Below are 21,255 nucleotides of genomic sequence, written 5' to 3'. Positions count from 1 at the left end.
CTACAGCCCTTTTGAACTTCTGTTAGGGCTGTGAGAAGTTGGCCTGGTATATGATGTTCACTATTCTAGTGTGCACCTTGCACCAGTCCAAACAACCCTTATGGTGATGGTTGTAAAGTCAACCTTATAGACCAGCTTTCCTAGTGGTAGCATGGACAAAGCAGTCTTAGGCTAAACTCAAGAGGGCATGTGAAGCCAGCTGTTTTACCATATGTAACCCCTTTAATACCAAGTGAAAGGACACCACACAGGTTGTATGTCAAAATATATATGTATTTATTTCTAACACAATCCTCTGAACTCTTTATGAGGTCAGTAGCACCAGCACATAACAAGATACTCAATTAAAATACAATAAGTTGCAAAAATACAGTAATGCCCTAGGGGCACTTTGAACCATATACTAAAATAGTGGTATAAGGACCACGTCACGAACAAAGGATAGGCCTAGGGCCTGGAGAATCGCTGGGGCTACGCTGTACTACCAAGGGATAGGGAGCAGGAGGCCCACGGGATGCGCGTGCAGTGTCTTTACACGCACGCCAGTTACCATAGAGTTAGAATGGGAACGAAAGAGTTGGAAACTAGTTCTTTTAGGTCACTTCCGGATGGACAAGGAGAAATTTACTTGAAAGTTAGACACTAGGATAGTAAATACCCACAGGAGCCCCAAAGTACTCGCGTTACCTCACCCACAGGAAGCGGGTGCAAAGGTGTCAAAGTGTGTCGGGTTTCGTCGCTGAATCCTATGGAGCCTTGAAGAAAGATGCTGCAGGCGACCAGGAGGGAAGTGTCCGGGTGGATCCAAGGGCGGATCGAGGATGAAGAGTACCTGAAAGCAGAGGGGACAGAGTCTGGGTCACTAGCCAGTGACCAGGAAGGAACCGGGCGATGTCGCGAAGCAATCAGGTGATGTCGTGAAGCTTGTCTCTGTAGCCACGTGGACCTAGAGGTGTCGACGACAATCTGGAGCTGATTCGGACTGTCCCACAAAGGCTCTTGCTGTCGGCGGTGCCGGCTTCCAGATTGGAGTCAACAAGCCTTGGCAAAGGCAACCCACGCAGGAATCGAAGATGGCTTACGGATCAGACCAGCAAGGTCTGATGGACTTCTCCGTTTCAGGGAAGCAAGGGCCAGTCTGGAGCAACTAGATCAGTGGTGTAAATCAAAAGATTCGTCGTCACAGAGGCTACTAGCCAACGGGAAAGTGACCGGACAGACGCGTCAAGCAGGAAAATGCAGAAGGGCTCCACGCAGAACTCGTGGAGTGTGGAGGGCTGATCTTCGGTGCAGTTGGTGCTCGGGGCTGCGGCTTCTCAATCCCCAATGCACAACTTTGAGGGTGCCTCTGAAGTTGCACGGAAAGCAATTCGCTGGCTTTCCAAGATGGCCTGTCCCACGTCTCTCGTCGCGTCCACGGATCTCAGCTCTGCTGTGACTGTGGATCGGGCTGTTGGAAGTCTGGAAGTCCGGGTCTTGTCAGGCTCTGTGCTCGGGATCTGGCGGGAGCGTCGACAATGCAAACCGTTGATCGCTTGATGGTGCCTGCTTGCACAGGGTGGTCACTCCTTGACCACAAGGGAGATTCTTCAGTCTTCTATGTCGAGTAGAATGTCGAAGGTCCAGAGTTTCGTTTCAAGTTTCAGTCAGGATAAATCTCAAGTCAACTCAGCTCCTACCTATATACCAAATTTAGGGGCTGGATTACCTGCTAGGTCCCTCCTATGGGTGGGACCAGGGAAGGGGGTGGTTACACCCCTTTCCCTTTGTCCAGTTTCACGCCAGAGCTGGGGCTGGAATTCCCCAGCACAGTTTTGAACCGAACTATGCATGGGATACCTTGTGTGCCCCTGGCAGTGTGTCATTTCATTCAGCCCTCCCTGCCCCAATACACTATGGTACAAAAGGGGGTGGTGATGGACGGAGCATCTGAACCAATCAAACACTCACACCCGGTCAACAAATCTGGGTTTAATCCATCACTGTTCTTTAGCCCACTCTGCCACCCCAGTTCAGACATGGCCATATGCAAGTCAGTCTGACCCTGTGCCTCATGGGAGAAGTCCAGCCCGAACTGCCAAGCCATGCCTGCCCTGGACCGGAAACTAGCTTCCTAGGACCGGTTTTTGGCATTCCAGCCATCTTCAGCCAGGCTTGCTTGAATCCAGTAGCAAAGTGAGCAAGGGACTCACCTCTGAGCATACCCTGCCAACTTATGGCGAACAAAATGGTACAAAAGGGGGTGGTGATGGACGGAGCATCTGAACCAATCAAACACTCACACCCAGTCAACAGATCTGGGTTTAATCCATCACCATTCTTTAGACCACTCTGCCACCCCAGTTCAGACATGGCCATATGCAAATCAGTCTGACCCTGGGCCTCATGGGAACAGTCCAACCCGAACTGCCAAGCCATGCCTTCCCTGGACCGGAACCAAGCTTCCTAGGACCGGTTTCTGGCATTCCGGCCGTCTTCAGCCAGGCTTGCTTGAATCCAGTGGCAAAGTGAGCAAGGGACTCACGTCTGAGCATACCCTGCCAACTTATGGCAAACAGAGTGGTACAAAAGGGGGTGGTGATGGACGGAGCTTCTGAACCAATCAAACACTCACATCCAATCAACAGATCTGGGTTTAATCCATCACCATTCTTTAGCCCACTCTGCCACCCCAGTTCAGACATGGCCATATGCAAATCAGTCTGACCCTGTGCCTCATGGGAACAGTCCAGCCCGAACTGCCAAGCCATGCCTTCCCTGGACCGGAAACAAGCTTCCTAGGACCGGTTTCTGGCATTCCAGCCGTCTTCAGCCAGGCTTGCTTGAATCCAGTGGCAAAGTGAGCAAGGGACTCACGTCTGAGCATACCCTGCCAACTTATGGCAAACAAAATGGTACAAAAGGGGGTGGTGATGGACGGAGGATCTGAACCAATCAAACACTCACACCCAGTCAACAGATCTGGGTTTAATCCATCACAGTTCTTTAGCCCACTCTCCCACCTCAGTTCAGACATGACCATATGCAAATCAGTCTGACCCTGTGCCTCATGGGAACAGTCCAGCCCGAACTGCCAAGCCATGCCTTCCCTGGACCGGAAACAAGTTTCCTAGGACCGGTTTCTGGTATTCCAGCCGTCTTCAGCCAGGCTTGCTTGAATCCAGTGGCAAAGTGAGCAAGGGACTCACGTCTGAGCATACCCTGCCAACTTATGGCGAACAAAGTGGTACAAAAGGGGGTGGTGATGGACGGGGCATCTGAACCAATCAAACACTCACACCCAGTCAACAGATCTGGGTTTAATCCATCACCGTTCTTTAGTCCACTCTGCCACCCCAGTTCAGACATGGCCATATGCAAATCAGTCTGACCCTGTGCCTCATGGGAACAGTCCAGCCCGAACTGCCAAGCCATGTCTTCCTTGGACTGCCGTGCTCTCCACACCACTGGAGTCAAGCTATCCTGGCTGAAGACGGCTGATAGCCAGAAACCGGTCCTAGGACGCTTGATTCCGGTCCAAGGAAGACATGACTTGGCAGTTCGGGCTGGACTGTTCCCATGAGGCTCAAGGTCAAGGCTGATTTGCATATGGCCATGTCTGAATTGCGGTGGTGTGGTGAGCAAAAAAACGATGGATTTAGGCCCAGATCTCTGTACTGGGGTGAATGTATGACATTGTTTTGCATTCTGTCCATCAACTGTTGTTTTTGCATTAGTCACCAAGAGTGGGACGGGTATGCTCAGACGTAAGTCCCGTGCTCTCCACACCACTGGAGTCAAGCTATCCTGGCTGAAGACGGCTGATAGCCAGAAACCCGTCCTAGGATGCTTGATTCCGGTCCAAGGAAGACATGGCTTGGCAGTTCGGGCCGGACTGTTCCCATGAGGCACAGGGTCAAGGCTGATTTGCATATGGCCATGTCTGAATTGGGGTAGTGTGGTGAGCAAAAAAACTATGGATTTAGGCCCAGATCTCTGTACTGGGGTGAATGTATGACATTGTTCTGCATTCTGTCCATCAACTGTTGTTTTTGCATTTGTCACCCCGAGTGGGACGGGTATGCTCAGACTTGAGTCCCGTGCTCTCCACACCACTGGAGTCAAGCTATCCTGCCTGAAGACGGCTGATAGCCAGAAACCGGTCCTAGGATGCTTAATTCCGGTCCAAGGAAGACATGGCTTGGCAGTTTGGGCTGGACTGTTCCCATGAAGCACAGGGTCAAGGCTGATTTGCATATGGCCATGTCTGAATTGGGGTGGTGTGGTGAGCAAAAAAACGATGGATTTAGGCCCAGATCTCTGTACTGGGGTGAATGTATGACATTGTTCTGCATTCTGTCCATCAACTGTCGTTTTTCAAATTCATTATAGCATGTCTGGGGTGGTTCTAGCACCTCCCAAGACAGGAAACCTATTGTCCAAGCCTCCCTCGCTGGAAGGACTCCCAGCAGCAGGAGGTCAGACTTGTGTCTGTGGCAACAGCATCCATTTTGTGATGCTGAGGCTCTGGTTAACTTTAACCGGGATTAGTAGGAACAACATGTCTTCTCCCTCTAGAAGGGTGGAATGCTACCCCGTCGCCAGAACTGGTGAGGAGGTAGTATTCCAAAGCGTATGACACCTTACACAACATGTTTTGATAAAGCCAAACCAAAGTTAGCAATCAACCGCGAGGATTATAATGCACTTAAGAGTATATGGTAGGGCAATATCATAGAACAGCTATAAGGACATGGTTCCGAAAGCTGCAGACAGGCTCAGCTCATGCTAGAGCCTCATCTCACATAAAACAAAGCACTCTGCCTTCAGGATTGTTAAGGCCTGCCATAGGAGTGACTTATAGGTGCATATGTGTCTATATATAATGGTAGGTATAGGAATACCATACCTAAGCAAGGGGTGATTGCACGACCTTGCCCCAGCTGAGTGATCAGCCAGTTGTGTCAGTTTGGATGGCCAGTCAGGGGTGGCATAAGATATGCTGAAGCCCCTGGTAGGCCTTGGGTGCACCTATGCCCTGGGTACCTATGGTACACTATACAGGGACTCACAAGAGTGACCCAATATCCAATTAGGTATGTACCTAAGGTACATGGAGTCCATTTTATAGAGAGAGCAGATAGCCTGGGGCCCTGATTAGCAGGATCCCAGGCCAATTAAGTTGAAAACCAGCTAAACACAAGGAAAAAAATGGGGTAACCATAGTCAGGTATCCACCTCCTACAAGGGCATCCTGTAAGAGGCCCATTGTGTCTGGTGAAGGAGGGATGAGAGTTACCTCTCAAACCTCCTAAACAGGACATTGTGGACTATGTACTTGGTCTCTGCTCCAGGATGGCTGAGTAGATGAAAAAGGCAACTGAGGGCCATATGTATCAACAACCTGATTTGCGATTCTCAAATAGCAATTTTTTAGAAATCGCTATTTGAGAATCGCAAATAGGGATGTATGTACAAAATCGCAATTTTTTAGCGATTTCTTAGTATTCCTTCATTGCGAATCGCAAATTGCGAATCGCAATTAAGGAATTCTTTCACATTCATTTCTATGGGCCAGGAGGCCCATAGGAATGAATGGGAAGTTATTCTCAATTTGCGATTCGCAATTTTAGAATCGCAAATTTAGAATAATTTCAAGGGTGCAGGGGTGTCCAAAGGACACCCTGTTACACCCCTGAAATTAGCATGGGTGCACATGTGGCGCACATACATGCCCTAAGGGTATGTATGTGCTTCACATTGCACTTTGAAAAATGCATAAAAGTGCATTTTTCAAGGAATTCGCAAATTACCACCAACTTGAAGTTGGTGGTAATTTGCGATTCCTTAAGGCCAATTTGCATTTTGTTAATGCTTCTTACATTGCATTTAAGGAATTGCAAAATTTGCGATTCCTTAAATGCAATCGCAAAATATGGAATTGCAAATTTTCCATTCCTTATTTTGCACGCAGATTTCTTTCATACATACCATTTAGCACTAATGTGTTCGCAAACGCCGAAATTCTGTGAATTTCGGCGTTTGCGAACACATTAGTGCTTGATAAATATGGCCCTAGAAACCTTGAGGCTAGCCAGGAATTACAGAAAGCCTGGCATGACCAAAAGGCTGTGCTGACTGTTTACCAGCCAGGACAGAGAGTGTGGGTGTTGGAGCATGTGGCCCCAGCAGCTCTCCAAGACAAGTGGAGTGGACCCCACACTATTGTTGAACAGACGGGAGAGGTTACCTATTTGGTAGATCTTGAAACTCCCAGGAGACTCCATAGGGTGCTTCATATCAACAGACTGAAACCATATGTTGACAGGGCAGACATGGGCTTGCTTATGGCTACTGATGAGGGACAGGAGGAAGAGAGTGCCCCTCTCCCAGACCTGCTCTCACAGAACCCTGATGATGGGTCAGTAGATGGAGTACCTTGGCAGCCAACCTCACTGATCAGCAGCATACTGATTGCAGACAAGTTCTCAATCAGTTTTCATAAGTTTTCTCTGACTCCAAGTCAGACCACCTGGTGCACTCATGAAGTGGACACTGGGGACAGTCTGCCTGTTAAAATAAGATTTACAGGCAACCTGATCATGTCAGGCACTGTACCAGGACTGAAGTCCAGAAAATGTTGGATTTGGGATTTATTGAACCCTCAGATAGCCCTTGGGCTAGTCCAGTAGTCTTGGTACCCAAACCTCACACCCAGGTTGGTAAGAGAGAGATGTTTTGTTTTGACTACAGGGGTCTCAATGCAGTCCCTAGGACTGATGCCCTTCCAATCCCAAGAGCAGATGAGCTTATAGATATGTTGGCCTCAGCCAAATTTCTGAGCACATTTAATCTTACAGCTGGCTACTGGCAGATAAGATTAGCTGATGATGCAAAGCCAAAGACAGCATTCTCAACACCTAGTGGGCACTATCAATTTGTGGTAATGCCCATTTGTCTGAAGAATGCAGCTGCCACTTTTCAAAGGTTGGTGAACAAAGTCCTAACAGGCCTGGAAGACTACAGTGCAATATATCTAGATTACATTGCTGTCTTTAGCTCCACTTGGGATGTTTTGGAGGCCCTGCAGAAAGCAGGCCTAACTATCAAGGCTACCAAGTGCTAGATAGGGCAGAGTCAGGTTGTGTCCTTGGGCCACCTTGTAGGTGGAGGCCAGGTTCAACCATTCAGAGCAAAATCCAAACCATCATGGAATGGGTTGCTGTTGCATCCAAAGAAGACAAATGTAGAAGAGTATGTTGAAAGAAGATTTATTCTCAGGAATAAGTACAGCACTCAGATCTGCCAGAGTGTTCATCTGTCAAGCTCCAGTCTTCAACTGAAGAGCTGAAACCCAACATTCCATAACTGCCTAGCAACATGGATGCTTGAACAAATACAGTATATCCAATTTCCATTAAACATATAAACATACAGTAAAAATAAATAAAACATAGAATACAACACACCTCCCCTCTTACAAGAAACACAAAACAAACTAAGCAATATAATCTTCAAGGTATTTAGGTTTACACTTCAATCTAGAGCTGGACCTAGAAGAAGAAACAGAGACATCATTAGACTCATCTGTATTTTCAATACAAAATCCAGCATTTTCCTGGGCTACACAATCACCCTGCAGTAGTTGCATGCCACTCGCAAAAGGAATTAAGCCATCCGAACTACAAGTATGATCAGCAACCTCAGGCAAACCCTGAAAAGAGTTACACCTCAAATCCGGGTTTTTCACTTTAGCATTATTTCTTTTACTCCACCATTTTCCCCCAGAGACCTTGACAGCATGTTTACTCACTTGAATGATAGTCGTCTCAGGATAAAATCTCGAACCTCTTACCTTAAAAGGTCTTCTAATTTTAAATCTATCCCCAACATTGAACAAAATGTCTTTAACATGTTTGTTTTGATCATATCTGGTTTTTGATTTAGCTTGAGCACATTCAGCATTTCTTTTAATTTGATCCAAACTAGGAATATCCTTCTCAGGATAAGCCTTTCTGACAACCCATTCTGGAGACAACTCATTAAAGGATTGCCTTCCCCTTAACAAAGCAAACGGGGTCACTCCTGTAGTTGAGTGTGGAGTGTTATTATACGACCAAATTCTGTCACTAACTACCCCTTGAACTTGCAACCCTGAAGATGTAGCCAACTGTACCGAATCTTTTACAATACGGTTCACCCTTTCCACTAACCCATTTCCTTGTGGACTGTACAATGCTGTGGTAAGATGTTTAATACCAAGATTACTCAAAAAATCTTTCATATTATGTGAAACGAATTGCACCCCATTGTCCGACACACGATAAGCTGGTATACCCTCAGATCCGAAAAGTTGTTTTAAAAACTTGATCACATTCTCTGTGTTAGGATCCCTCAAAAATGTAAAAGAAACCCACTTAGAATGATAATCAACTATTGTCAGAATGAACCTGTAACCTTGGTACCTTGGTTCAACCCTTCTATAGGTCCTAGGAAGTCCATGCCCAATGTCTCCCACGGGTTTTCAGGAAAGCCAATAGGACACAGGGGTTTGTTTACTGTACGTAGAGACTTCTCAGCATGTGAGCATTCAACACAGTTATTCAAGAATGTGTCCACACAGACATCCATTCCAGGCCACCAATATTAAAGCCTCAACCTCTTCTTAGTGCTATTAATCCCACCATGACCTTTGTGTGCAATAGTAATAATTTTATTTCTGATAGACATTGGAGGAATGAGAAAGGAACCTCTCAAAATGAAGTCTCTTACAATACTCAACTCCTCCTCGACCTTGGAAAACGGAAGTAAATCTCTATCAATTTGACTTTCTCTCTGCCACCCACTTGAAATATATTTTTTAATAATGCTTTGACAACTGTCTAATGATGATGCTTGAATCCAATCAGATTGAGATATAGTTTCCTCAGTCAATTTCAAGCCATCAACCAAACTGACTACAACTTCTTTATCATCAAGAACAGTTTCAAAGTCAGAATGATTTGAAGGACACCTAGACAAGAAGTGAGCTGTGAAATGTTTTCCACCCGGCATGTGCCTCATCACAAAATTTTAATCATAGAGTTTAGAAAAGAGACAAACTAATCTTGGGCTGGCATTTCTCAAACCCTTATCATTCCAGATAAAAATCAAAGGCTTATGATCTGAAACCAGTACAAACTCTCGTTCCCATACATACGTAGAAAAATGCCTAACACCCCACACACAAGCCAAAGCTTCTTTTCTATGGTGCTATAGTTTTTTTCTGATGCAGTAAATTGGCGAGATGCAAAAGCAATAATGTTTTCAGTACCACCATTTGTTTGACTAAGTACTGCACCTAAGCCGGCATTACTAGCATCCACAGTAATGTATGAAGTAGAGTTTTCATTGAAAGGCTTAAGGGCAGGGGCACTTATTATCAAATCCTTCAAACTTTCAAATGCCATATTTTGTTCATCACCCCACAAAAATGTAACTTTGTTTCTTGTGAGGAGTCTTAAAGGTTCACTAATGTGTGCAAAATTTTGGACAAACCTGAAATAGAACTCACTCAAGCCTAAAAACGATCTCAACTGATCCTTATTACAAGGTTGAGCACATTCACGAATTCCCCGCATTAGGTCTTGTTTAGGACTAATACCCTTGTGTGAAATAACATGACCTAAATATTCTACCTCATCCAACAGAAATTTCCACTTTTGTTTTTTAACCGTCATACCATGATTGTTCAGAATCCCCAAAACTTGATCTAATTTAACGAGGTGTTCTTCAACAGTATTGGTGGAAATCAATATATCATCTTGAAAAGATAACACATCCTCTACCTCTCCAAAAAGTTGAAACATCATTTTTTGAAAGACCGAGGCCGCTGAAGCTAGGCCAAAAGGTAGTCTCAAAAACCTGAAAGGACCAAAGGGAGTGTTAAAAGCAGTCAGGTCTTTAGACTCATCACACAACTCAATTTGGTGATATGCTGCCCTCAAATCTATCATGGAAAAAACGTTGGTACCTTTCAATTGGACTAGCATGTCTTGAATACGTGGCAGAGGAAAGCAATCAACTTGTATATTCTTATTCAAAGACCTTAAATCTATGCATAGCCTAAGTTCATCACAGTTCTTTTTCAGTGCGACCACTATGGGAGAAACCCATAACGAAGAATCAATTTGTTCAATCACACCATCTTTACACAGTTGATGAAGATGGTCTTTAAGTTTTCCTCTGATACTTAGAGGAACATGCCTAACCTTGTGAATCACTGGAATAGCCTCAGGTTTCAGAATAATTTTATGTTCGAAACCCTTGTCTGAACCTAACTTATCTGAAAACACAGCTTTATGCTTGTTAATGATTTTTTCAAAAGGAGGACATTCTGTGATTACAGAGTTGATATTGTTCGAACAATCTAACGAAATAGGATTGCTAGTACCTGGTCTCAAAACCATAGGAAACTTACCTTGGTCTTTCCACCCAAGAATATTATACCCTTTTTTAGCTACATAAATTTTTGATGCAACAGTTCTTTGTTCAAAGGTAAGACTATCATTAAAATACCCTAATAAATCAATTTCTTGTCCATCAAACGCCACCGTGCGTATGTCAGGAGGCATCAACTCAACCCCTTGCCATTGTTTTAAAAAGTAGACATCAGATATAATAGTGACTGGAGATCCCGAATCCACTGTAACTTCAGAGACACATCACCAATTTTTATATCACATACAGGATCAGTAGTACATGAATCTTCTTGTGCATCTACCATATCTACAGATAACAAGATTTTCTTAACTACTTGTTCTTTCCTAGAGCTTGCCAAATCATGAAAGTTTGCAGCTTCTACATACATCGTTTTGGCCTTAAATTTACATACCGTAGTGAAGTGCCAAATCTTTTTACAATTGGAACATTGTTTTTTAAGTGCAGGACAAGAGGAAGAATTAGCTAAATGAGATTTTGAACCACATCTGAAACATTGAAGTGGCTTGTCAATTTTTTTTCATTCACTTTTGACAGAAGACTTATCACGTTGGGTCATAGTTTGAGAAGTTTGTTGCGAAATCTTGTTTACAGATTCAGTGGGTGAAGTTTTATTATTGCCTAGTTCTTTGGAGGCAGAAACCGATCTTTCAATACCCCTTGCTATTTCTTATGTTTCGATGAGTGAAGGATTTCTACAACATAGTATTGTCTCTTGGACCTTGTTACTATAACAATTCATAACAATTTGATCCCTACGGTATTGATCAATGGGACCCTCAAATTCACAAGATGCAGCTAGTACCCTTAACTCTGCTAAAAAATTATCAACATTTTCATGTTCACGCTGTTTACGAGCGTAAAATGTATGTCTTTCTACTATTATACTTGGCTCATCCTTAAAATGTTTTTCTAACCTCATTACAGCTTCAGTGTATTCATTCCACGAATCTGAGGGTGGTTAAATTATTGGAGGCTGATGATCAAAGATTCTTTGTCCTTCAGCACCTAAGGCATTATATAGCATTGCATTTTCCCAGACAGGAGAAAATTTCACCCCATCAATAGCAATGATATAGCTGTTGAAGGACTTATACCATTGAGCCCATTTAATTTTTCGTGTACCTGGTTCTGGAAGGAAAGGGGAAGGAAGGACTGCAGTTTGGAGAGCCATAACGTGAGGAAGGTAAAATAAATGAGAAAATAAGGAACTGAAGAAATTTCAAATAAAAGGGTATGAATCAGAGTATAACAAATATTAGTGAAATATCAGTGAAAATTCAATAAGGAGGGTTTAGATGATACGCACTTCAGGATGATTCAAAAGCTGTGCATATCAGCGAGTTAGATAAAATAGTGAAACTTCAAATATCAACCATTTCTGTTGAGTACATTAGTGTTTAACTTCAGTAATCTTATGTTTCAGCTGTGCACATCTACAAGTGAAGCAAATTTCAGAAGTCTTACATTTCAGCTGTGAGCATCAGAGTGAGTGAAATGCAACATCAAAATCTTGAAGAGGAAGCCTTCTATTGTAAGCTGTGCGCATCAGCATAAGTGAAGCGCAGCATCAAAATCTTGAGGAAAGAAATCTTGAAGCTGTGCGCATCAGCGTCTTGCATCAAGCGTTCAAAGCGTTGCCAGGATACCTACAAAATGGCCACCACGCTGAGAGACGTTGCGCAATGACATAACACGCTCACCATAGAGTTCCAGGAACGTTCATCGGAATCAGGCAGAGATGAAGCTTGGAGACGTCACACAAAGACGAAGCTTGAGGACGTCAGGAGATTGGCATCTATGGAATGGCGTGAAGAAAAATTCTGAATGAGGCTGGTAAGCGTCTCTGTATAATTCATATGTCGCGCTTGGTCATCGGCAGCATTAATAAAGAATTACAGAGTCGATTTTGATTAAGAGCAATCTTGTATCAAAACGGTTAACGCTCAGTGTATGAATGGGGAGAGCAGGTCAAATAGCGGAGAGCTGCTTATAATCCCAAGATTTAGTGACAATAAACAACAGGCAAAGAAGTTGAACGATGAGCTCTTTGCAGTTGAAGTAAAAAAGTGACAAAAAAATCCTTAGTTACCGTTTCTATGAGCCTGCATCAACGTACTTTAAGAGATTGTCGAGTACATGCAGCTAAGCTCCCAATAGAAAATAGTTTAGAATATGTAAAGTTAGAAAATGACTTATCTTAGGAGCCAGAGAGACTCTATAGTGGTATTCAAGAAGTAAGTTGATGTCCATCAGGGAACACTTCAGGTTCTGGCAGGATCTTCATTGAAAGTCTTCATTAAAAGAGTTTGAATGTGGGTCCAAGGAGTGCTGTCTATCCCATCCTCGTCGCCAAATTTATGTTGCATCCAAAGAAGACGAATGTAGAAGAATATGTTGAAAGAAGATTTATTCTCAGGAATAAGTACAGCACTCAGATCTTCCAGAGTGTTCATCTGTCAAGCTCCAGTCTTCAACTGAAGAGCTGAAACCCAACATTCCATAACTGCCTAGCAACATGGATGCTTGAACAAATACAGTCTATCCAATTTCCATTAAACATATAAACATACAGTAAATAAAACATAGAATACAACAGTTGCTCCAACTACCCAGACTCAGGTCAGAGATTTCTTGGGCCTGACTGGGTACTACAGGAGATTTGTCAAGGGGTATGGTTCCATTGTGACACCCCTGAATGAATTAACTTCTAAGAGAATGCCTAAGAAAGTTCAGTGGACAGTAAGCTGTCAAAAGGCATTTGATGACCTGAAGCAGGCCATGTGCACTGCACCAATTCTGCAAAGTCCTAACTAGTCCAGAGAATTCATTGTCCAAACAGATTCATCTGAGTTTGGGGTAGGGGCTGTGCTGTCATATTTGAATGATGAAGGTCAGGACCAGCCAGTAGCTTTTATTAGCAGAAGGCTGACCCCTAGAGAGAAACGTGGGTCAGCTATTGAGAGGGAGGCCTTTGCTGTGGTTTGGGCTCTGAAGAAGCTGAGGCCATGCTTGTTTGGCACTCACTTCACTGTTCAGATTGACCATAAGCCCCTCTTATGGCTAAAACAGATAAAGGGTGAAAACCCCAAACTTTTGAGGTGGTCCATTTCCCTACAGGGGATGGACTATACAGTGGAACATAGACCTGGGAGTAACCATGCCCATTCAGATGGACTCTCCAGATATTTCCACTTAGAACATGAAGACTCAGCTGGTCAAGGTTAGTTTAATGTCCCTGTGTTTGAGGGGGGTTGTGTAGGAGAGTAGGATCTGCTTACTATAGTTACCCCCACTTTTTGCTGGTGTTTTACTGTTTTTCGACTTTAGTCTGGTTGGGGCCCTGCTATTCAGGAACCCAGCCTAGCTGATTCCTCTCTAAATTGATTGCATGTACTTTATGTACACTCCAGATTGGTTACTGGGTTAACCTTGTGAGTCCCTAGTATATGGTACCTTAGGTACTAAAGGCATGGGTACCCCAGAGGCCTACCAGGGGCTGAAGTATGTATTATGCCACCCCTGAAAAGCTTTCGAAAATGGCACCACTGGTCTGCTACTGCAGCCTGGGTAATGTGGTGCATGCACCCCTTACTAAGATATGGGTTACCTATATCTACCTTTAAAATCACTGACACATATAAACCTATAAGTCACTCCTATGGCAGTGTTATGTGGGAATCTAGGACCCTAGTGAAATCTTCCCGATTCATGCTCATATATAGGTATAATTCACCCAATCCTTATATAGGCATAGGAATCATTACCTTATTTAGTCTTAGCCTGTGCAGCCCAAATACAGCATGGCTACTTCCACTAAACTCCGAGAATCCACAACGATTTCTTGGAAAAAACAGCCTTTAGCAGTCAGGGACTTCCCCCTGCTTGAATACTAATTTATGCAAGAACTCCTGGAGTTTTCAAGGAACTGAGGCACTAGTGACGATATTATGTTCTATCTTACGTCAAACTCGGCACCTTCAAAGTATAAATATGCCTACATTTGCCCAGTCAAACACACGGTGGTTCAGGAGCAGATTGACTAACTACTTGCCCGACGCCCTGCTGCTGCAAGTGCCGAAGGAAGCCGACCCTCCAACTGACGCACTGAGAAGACGCTGTCTTTTCTCTTGCTCTCCAGCTCCGGTGTTTCCAGGCTACCCTTGCGGGTTGCTGGGAGATTGAGTCCTGAGAAAGAGATACAATACCTCTATCATTCTGAAACTAAGGTACGCAGCTGATTAGACCCTTAGAGAATTCTTGGAACAGATTCTTGGCAGAAAATTACTAGACTTAAGCTACACCACACTTACTCCTCCCTCGTACTAGCCACTATTTTATAACTGTATGTATTTTATGCATTTTATGCATTTTATGTATTCTATGTTTATGGCTTAGAAACCATATCATGCTCTTACAGTACTATTTTATAATACTACTAGCAGCCCGTCCCGACGTTCTCCGGGTATAAAATAGAATGTGTGTAATGTGTGTATTTGGCAAGGGCAATTTATTTTAAAATCTCGCAGTAGACAACATTTTTTGTTTCATTAGAATAGAGACGGAGAAGGCCCAGCTGCAGCCCTGGTTGATGTTAGCAGGCGCGTGTAATTGGTGTAGTGATCCGCCGCTTGAGCCCGGCTACAGCCCTAGTTGATGTTAGCAGGCGCGTGTAATGTCGTTGAATGAGAGAGTTATCAGCCGCGGGTAAATCCGTTTAATGAGAGAGTTGAGTAACAGCGAGTAGGAGAGGCTGCAGTAATTGTCCCTGCAGACACGCTCATTTGCGCGTTCCCCCGCTTGAGGCCCAGATGCAGGCCTGTTTGATGTTAGCAGGCGCGTGTTCCCCTGCTTGAGGCCCAGCTGAAGCCCTGGTTGATGTTATCAGGCGCGTGTAATTAGTGTACTGATCCACCACCTGAGCCCTGGTTGATGGTAGCAGGCGCGTGTAATTTCGTTGAATGAGAGAGTTCAGTAACAGCGCGCAGGAGAGGCTGCAGTAATGTTACTTACCAGGCCTCCAGGTGAACGCGTTTGTCCCGCCCCCAGCACACGGCCACAGCAGACGATCTTCTGATTAATGTACGACCCACATGGCATGAAGGGTGGACCGTGGCACATGTCCCCAGTGTTTCTCATGCCCCCAGCGTGCCCCTTGATGCGGCGCAATTGCGTTCACATGGCATGAAGGCCAGACACACGCCCCCAGGGTTTCTCACGCCCCCAGCGTGCCCCTTGATGCTGCGCAGCAACGTAATTGGTGCTTGTATGTACGACTCACATGGCATGAAGGGCGGACACACGCCCCCAGCGTTTGTCACGCCCCCAGCATTTGTCATGCCCCCAGCACACACCCACAGCCCACGATGTGATGGCCGTACCACACGCCCCCAGCATTAGTCATGCCCCCAGCCCACGCCCACAGCACAATGCAGACACGCCCACAAGGGACTACTTTGCTGGCACGGTTCTTTTACATGTATAGAGGAGTTGGCCTAACGGCTAAGGCGCTCGACCTCGGACCTGGGGATCTGGGTTCGAGTCTTGGTAACGACGCCAAACAACCTGTGATTCTGGGCAAATCACTTAATCTCCCCGTGCCTAACAAAAATGAATGTGTGTCCTCATGTAACGTAACTGGTGCTATGTAAAGCGCTCTGATACCTGATTTAGTTCGGGTCAAGTTCACGCTATATAAAACTCTGCAAAAAAAAAATATATATATGGTGGCCGTCTGCATAGCCTATGTCCTTCTGCTGCAACTGCCCTTTCCAACGCTGTATTGGGTGTTGTGATTGGTGCTGTGGTTACTGAGATTACCCGCCTCAAAGGTTTGGGATCTCTCTTTATAATATTAGTATGGATTCGTATTATATGCGTTGTACTTCTTAACTAGCATTTCAATTGTAGCAGTGCATTTCTTATGCTTAAGAAATAAGACTGTTCAATAAAATACTTTTTTTGAAAACATCCTGTGTCTCTATTTCTAAGCAACTCTGGTGAAACGAAGCATGCACATCTGACTGAGTGAAATAGCCGTCTATTGTTTCCGCGACTCTAGAGATACGTTTCATTCTGGGGGAAACAAAGTTGTCATGTTATATGGTTGTCAGAGACTAATCCCTTCTTGTACTTTCCAGAAAGTTTCTAGTGACCTCTGAGCTAACTGGCACTCACAATTAAGTCTAATATATTCTGCAGAGACCTAGTCGACTTAAGTCCTATGTCTAAGCTGCAGGATATATTATTCCAATGCGCAGAGTGAGGTTCTGTGAATTCTGAACCCATGGGTTCCATTTTGTGTATGGCAGCCATTTTGTGGTTGCCCTCACATAGGCCATGATTGTGGCTGAACCAGTCTTTTAAGGACATGTAGACCTTAGCTTGAGTTCATGCTGACTCCTGTTTCACCTGAGTGAACTGACCCTGTTGCCTGAAGCTGACCTTGTTAAACCAGTTCCTGCCCTTTAGCTGATCAAGATTGAGGATCAAAGCACAGGACATTGCAGAGTTTGGTATGCACACACACACCCCTTATCCTGCTTTCGGTTCCTTCTTTTATGGTCTGTTTATGATATGGGTTGTGGTCCTTTTATTATGGGTTTGTCCGGCTTGTCTAAAGAAGAATGTTGGGTTTGTTCAATGATTGATTATGGGCCGGACAACTGTAAAATGGGTTTGTCGTTTGGCAGACCTTGCATGTCCATGTTAGGCATTTTTTGCATGCTTGCAAAAGCTAGGACTGCCCCTTACTTGTATGCTGAAGTTTGTAACCCTAAACATATAAAAGGCTTCTGTTTTCTGTATTCCTCAGACTACCTCATTCAGTTGCTACGGCTCCTGTGTGACATGGCCTCACTTATTAAATTTAATAAAGATGTCTTTTCATATTTTCAGCTTCTGTGCCAAGTTCTTTTTTATTAGTAAGTATTTCCTGAGAATGAAGATTTCAGTTCTTCAAATGGCGCCCATAGTGGGGCTCATCAGAGAAGTGACTTTCTGTGGGAGTGATCTTGTCAGAAGACTGAAATCTACTGAGGAGGACAGGACGGGACTCTACTACTCTGTGCACAGGAATTCTGGAGATTCTCTGTTTCTGCAGCCCAGTATATTTCTGCTCTTCCTGATTTTGATCCTCCACATGATGTCACTCCTGACTGAGAACCTTTTTGGCATGAGTATTCTAAAAAAGACCGGTAGGTCATGTAGAACTTGACAGTTAGAATTTGGATAACTGTTGGACAGGCCTCGTAGCCGGGCCGTCACCCCCTACGCACAACAGGGCCCGGACCCAGGCTCTCCCTGAATCCCCAGCAAAGAGCCACCCCGGCAACCCCCGAGGTAATCCACAACCCGGCCACACCGGGACTCCAGCTCCTGAACCCTCCCGTACCGGCTGGCCGGGTCCCCGTCAGCCCCATGGCCCCGGCCCGGCAGCCATCTTTGGACACTACAACACGAGGCCACGTGGCCTCGACTCGACCCCAACCCTGGGCCTGGCCCGACCCCGACATCGAGGCACCAACCTCCACACAGGAGGTAAAGAGACCACTTGGCAGGTCAATGAAAGAAGAAGGCGTCAACGGCTCTCCTCCGCCGGGTGTCGATCACCCCCGGCCTCCCTGGACGCTGGCTCCAACCCCCTGCGGGGTGTCGGGACCCCCTCATTCCGGACCTCCCGACCTCAAGGCGCGAGAGTCCGGACATCAAAGGGATCCAGACCTATAACTGGGGAAGCCCCAGACCAGGAGGGCAGTTGTATCCTGGAGTCGAGAGACACCGAGAAGAACTCATCCTTGACGGACTGCTGGCGCTGCCGCAGCCCTGCCCTGTGAACCCTTCGTCTTGGCCTGCTGGCGCTGCCGCGGCCCACCCTCGTGAAACCATCATCTTGGCCTGCTGGCGCTGCCGCGGCCCTCTGCAACGTGAACTACCACCTTGGCCTGCTGGCGCTGCCGCGGCCCTCTGCAACGTGAACTACCACCTTGGCCTGCTGGCGCTGCCGCGGCCCTCTGCCAATTGAACCATCGCCTTAGCCTGCTGGCGCTGCCGCTGCCCTCTGTACTTGAACCATCGCCTTGGCCTGCTGGCGCTGCCGCGGCTCCTTCGTTGTCGACCTTCATCTCAGCCGGCTGGCGCTGCCGCGGCCCGACCTTGCAGACTCCTAAGCTCGAGGATTGTGAGCTTCCTTCCTGCCACCTCCTGTACCGATCCGGTACCAAGACTGTCCCGCTACCCCCTTTCCCTACAGAGACTAGAATTGAGAGGACCCTCGAGTCCTGAATCTCCTGTACCGCTGATAACCTTGCCGCAAGAACCCTATATAAAGAGTGTTGATCTCATCCTTGTGTGGTGTCTATCTGTGGGGAGGGAAGTGACTTGTCTGTACGATCGCCGGAGACGGCCCTCATCGGAGGCCTCTCCCCCAGTATTCGGTCGACCCTCGGGGTCCCCGTCTAACAATAACCTTTTGATTAGTAAAAATAAGAAGTACACGTGGGTCGCTCCCACGACTTTGTTTGGTTTCTTGGTTTTGATTTGGTTATTGCAATTACCAAAACCGAGGGTCTCGTATATATGCGAGTATATAGTTTTTGATAACCCCTTGAAGTTTGAAGCTAGATTAGTGAGCTATAAGATGCCTGGTCTTAGCAAATTTAGGACTGTAACTTTGGAACTTTGGAATTTGTGTTGGCCAACTTTGGATTTGTATAGGTTTGTATATGCGAATTGCAATTTGTGTAGAACAGGTAATGAGGAGAATTTTCTCTATTTGATTTAGTTGAACGGTGCACGTACGAAAAGTACATTAAGCACTACATTGATTATAATATTGTATATTTTGCACTATTTTTGGCATGCCTGTTTAAAAGCTCACATAAGAATGTGTGGCTTTATTTGGAAGGTACCATAGTGTGATGTGAAATTAATTAGCCGGCTCTCCTAGAAGGAATACTTAAATAGGTTTAAGTATACAAACATATTTCTTCCTTGGTTATTCTGTAATCCCCAGGGAATTAGAATATGACATAATACATATAAGGATCCTTTGTTCTGCGCAATGTTATGAAGGAAGATATGCAGAGCGATTTTTTGGTGTTCTGCTAGCCAAAGCTAGTGAATTGAGTGTATTTTCGCTTCTCCGACATACATCAGTCTGTTGGGCTGTTTTTGCAGTCTTTTGAAACACAATTGAGAAGCGTTTCTTGTAAATATGACTTACAACTAGTATTTACAAATGGTTTGGTTTAAGTACAGTCTGTGGGCTGTCCTTGGTTTCTGTCCTGAGTATTGATTTGTGGGTTAAATTTGTGTTTAAATGTCTATGTGGTTTTCCCATTAGTGCAATTTCTGTAAGTGAATAGCGTTGGCGCTATTTATGAAATGCATGGCTAAAGCACGCCGTATTGTGTGTCCTGAGTGTTTCATCCCTTTCTGTTTATGTCTGAAATAAGGGATGCAGCTTGCTTTTATATGTGAAATTAGCCAAAATGATTAGGTTTATTAAAAATAATTATTAAATTATGAAAAATAATTATTAAAAATAAGTGCTACAAAATTCGTTTTTTACTATTCATGAAGCTTAATGCTCATACTGTGACCTCCTAGCATTATAATTTAATTTGAGTTGTGTTGCACTGCATAATGAGGACATTAGCATATGACATCTTACTTAGCGCAGGCGTAAAAAACTCATTTTTCTAAGGATTTACATGAGATATGTCTAATGTCTAATATCTGTAATGTATAAAGAACATTCTGAGGATGATTAATATGTAACATACTTATAGGATATTTATTTTTAAGTGCCCCAAATATCAAAGTCGATTTTGGGTATTTTTGCCATTTATAATAGCTTTAAAGTGCTTTTAGGCTTCAGTGAATGCATACATTTAGGTATAATACAACTTTGCAGGCTGTCCTCATTTGGGGTTTGCTTTTAAATGGCCCAGTGAGATTCATTTAAGGTTGCTGAAATTAGTACCATTGCATAGGATAATAGCAAACATCTGTTCTAAAGATGGTATGTTATGTTATTATGTTGTGCGAATTATTCACAGTAAATGTTTTAATAATATAATGATAGCAATAAATTGTAGCCCCTAACAGGAGTCATATGTATAACATGTATTTTTAAATAGAGTGAATTATTGCAGGTTAGGAGGAATTAGGAAGGCTTTTTGCTTTTGTCAGCCTCAGAATGAGCAGAGGGTGGGGGCTGGAAGAAGCTGCAGTTGGCTCAAGTCACGCTGAGATGCTATCTTTGGTTTCCCTGTAAACAATGGAAGGAGGCTGTCATGTTGACATTTGTAACCTTTTAAATTAGGGACTTGTCTCTGTGAAATGCAGAATGACCTTGCTAAACAGGCCTCTAAAAGGAAGGGTTTATGGTTTCTCCACAAAATTAAAGAACTTAATTCCAAAGGGGAAATATGAAACAGGTTTCTTTGAAAGTCCCAACACATGCTAAATGCTCTGCAGAAATGATATATTTGTATCTCTGCCTCTAAAAAAATAATGTCTGCTAGTTGTTTTTATTTGACCAAAAATGAAGCATTGTATTAAGTTTTAGACAGAAAATAAGACGAAGCTTTTTATTGAAATTTTGAAGGCTACATGCCTAAGTGAGAACGAATTGTGGCGCAAGGCTAAGATACAGTGTCAGTGAAAGAATTTTACTTTTGGAAAGATAAAAGGGCTTCACGTTGCAAGGTGACTGACAAGATGGTAACACCTAAGTAATGGAAATTTATTTTTGTGTCTGTTAATGTGTATTATGTTTTGTCTTCTGATTAA

The 21,255-nt window shown here is 44.4% G+C and overlaps 1 protein-coding gene across 1 annotated transcript in view; it reads left to right on the top strand.

Moving 5' to 3' along the window:
• Positions 1-21,255, top strand: part of PAPPA (pappalysin 1) — a 1,283,063-nt gene that overhangs the window by 423,675 nt on the left and 838,133 nt on the right. The window lies entirely within an intron of this gene.

The sequence above is a fragment of the Lissotriton helveticus genome, chromosome 5_1, assembly GCF_964261635.1.
Source record: "Lissotriton helveticus chromosome 5_1, aLisHel1.1, whole genome shotgun sequence".
Lineage (NCBI taxonomy): Eukaryota > Metazoa > Chordata > Amphibia > Caudata > Salamandridae > Lissotriton > Lissotriton helveticus.
Note: the sequence above shows the minus strand (reverse complement) of the source record. Positions and strands in the feature narration are given on the sequence as shown.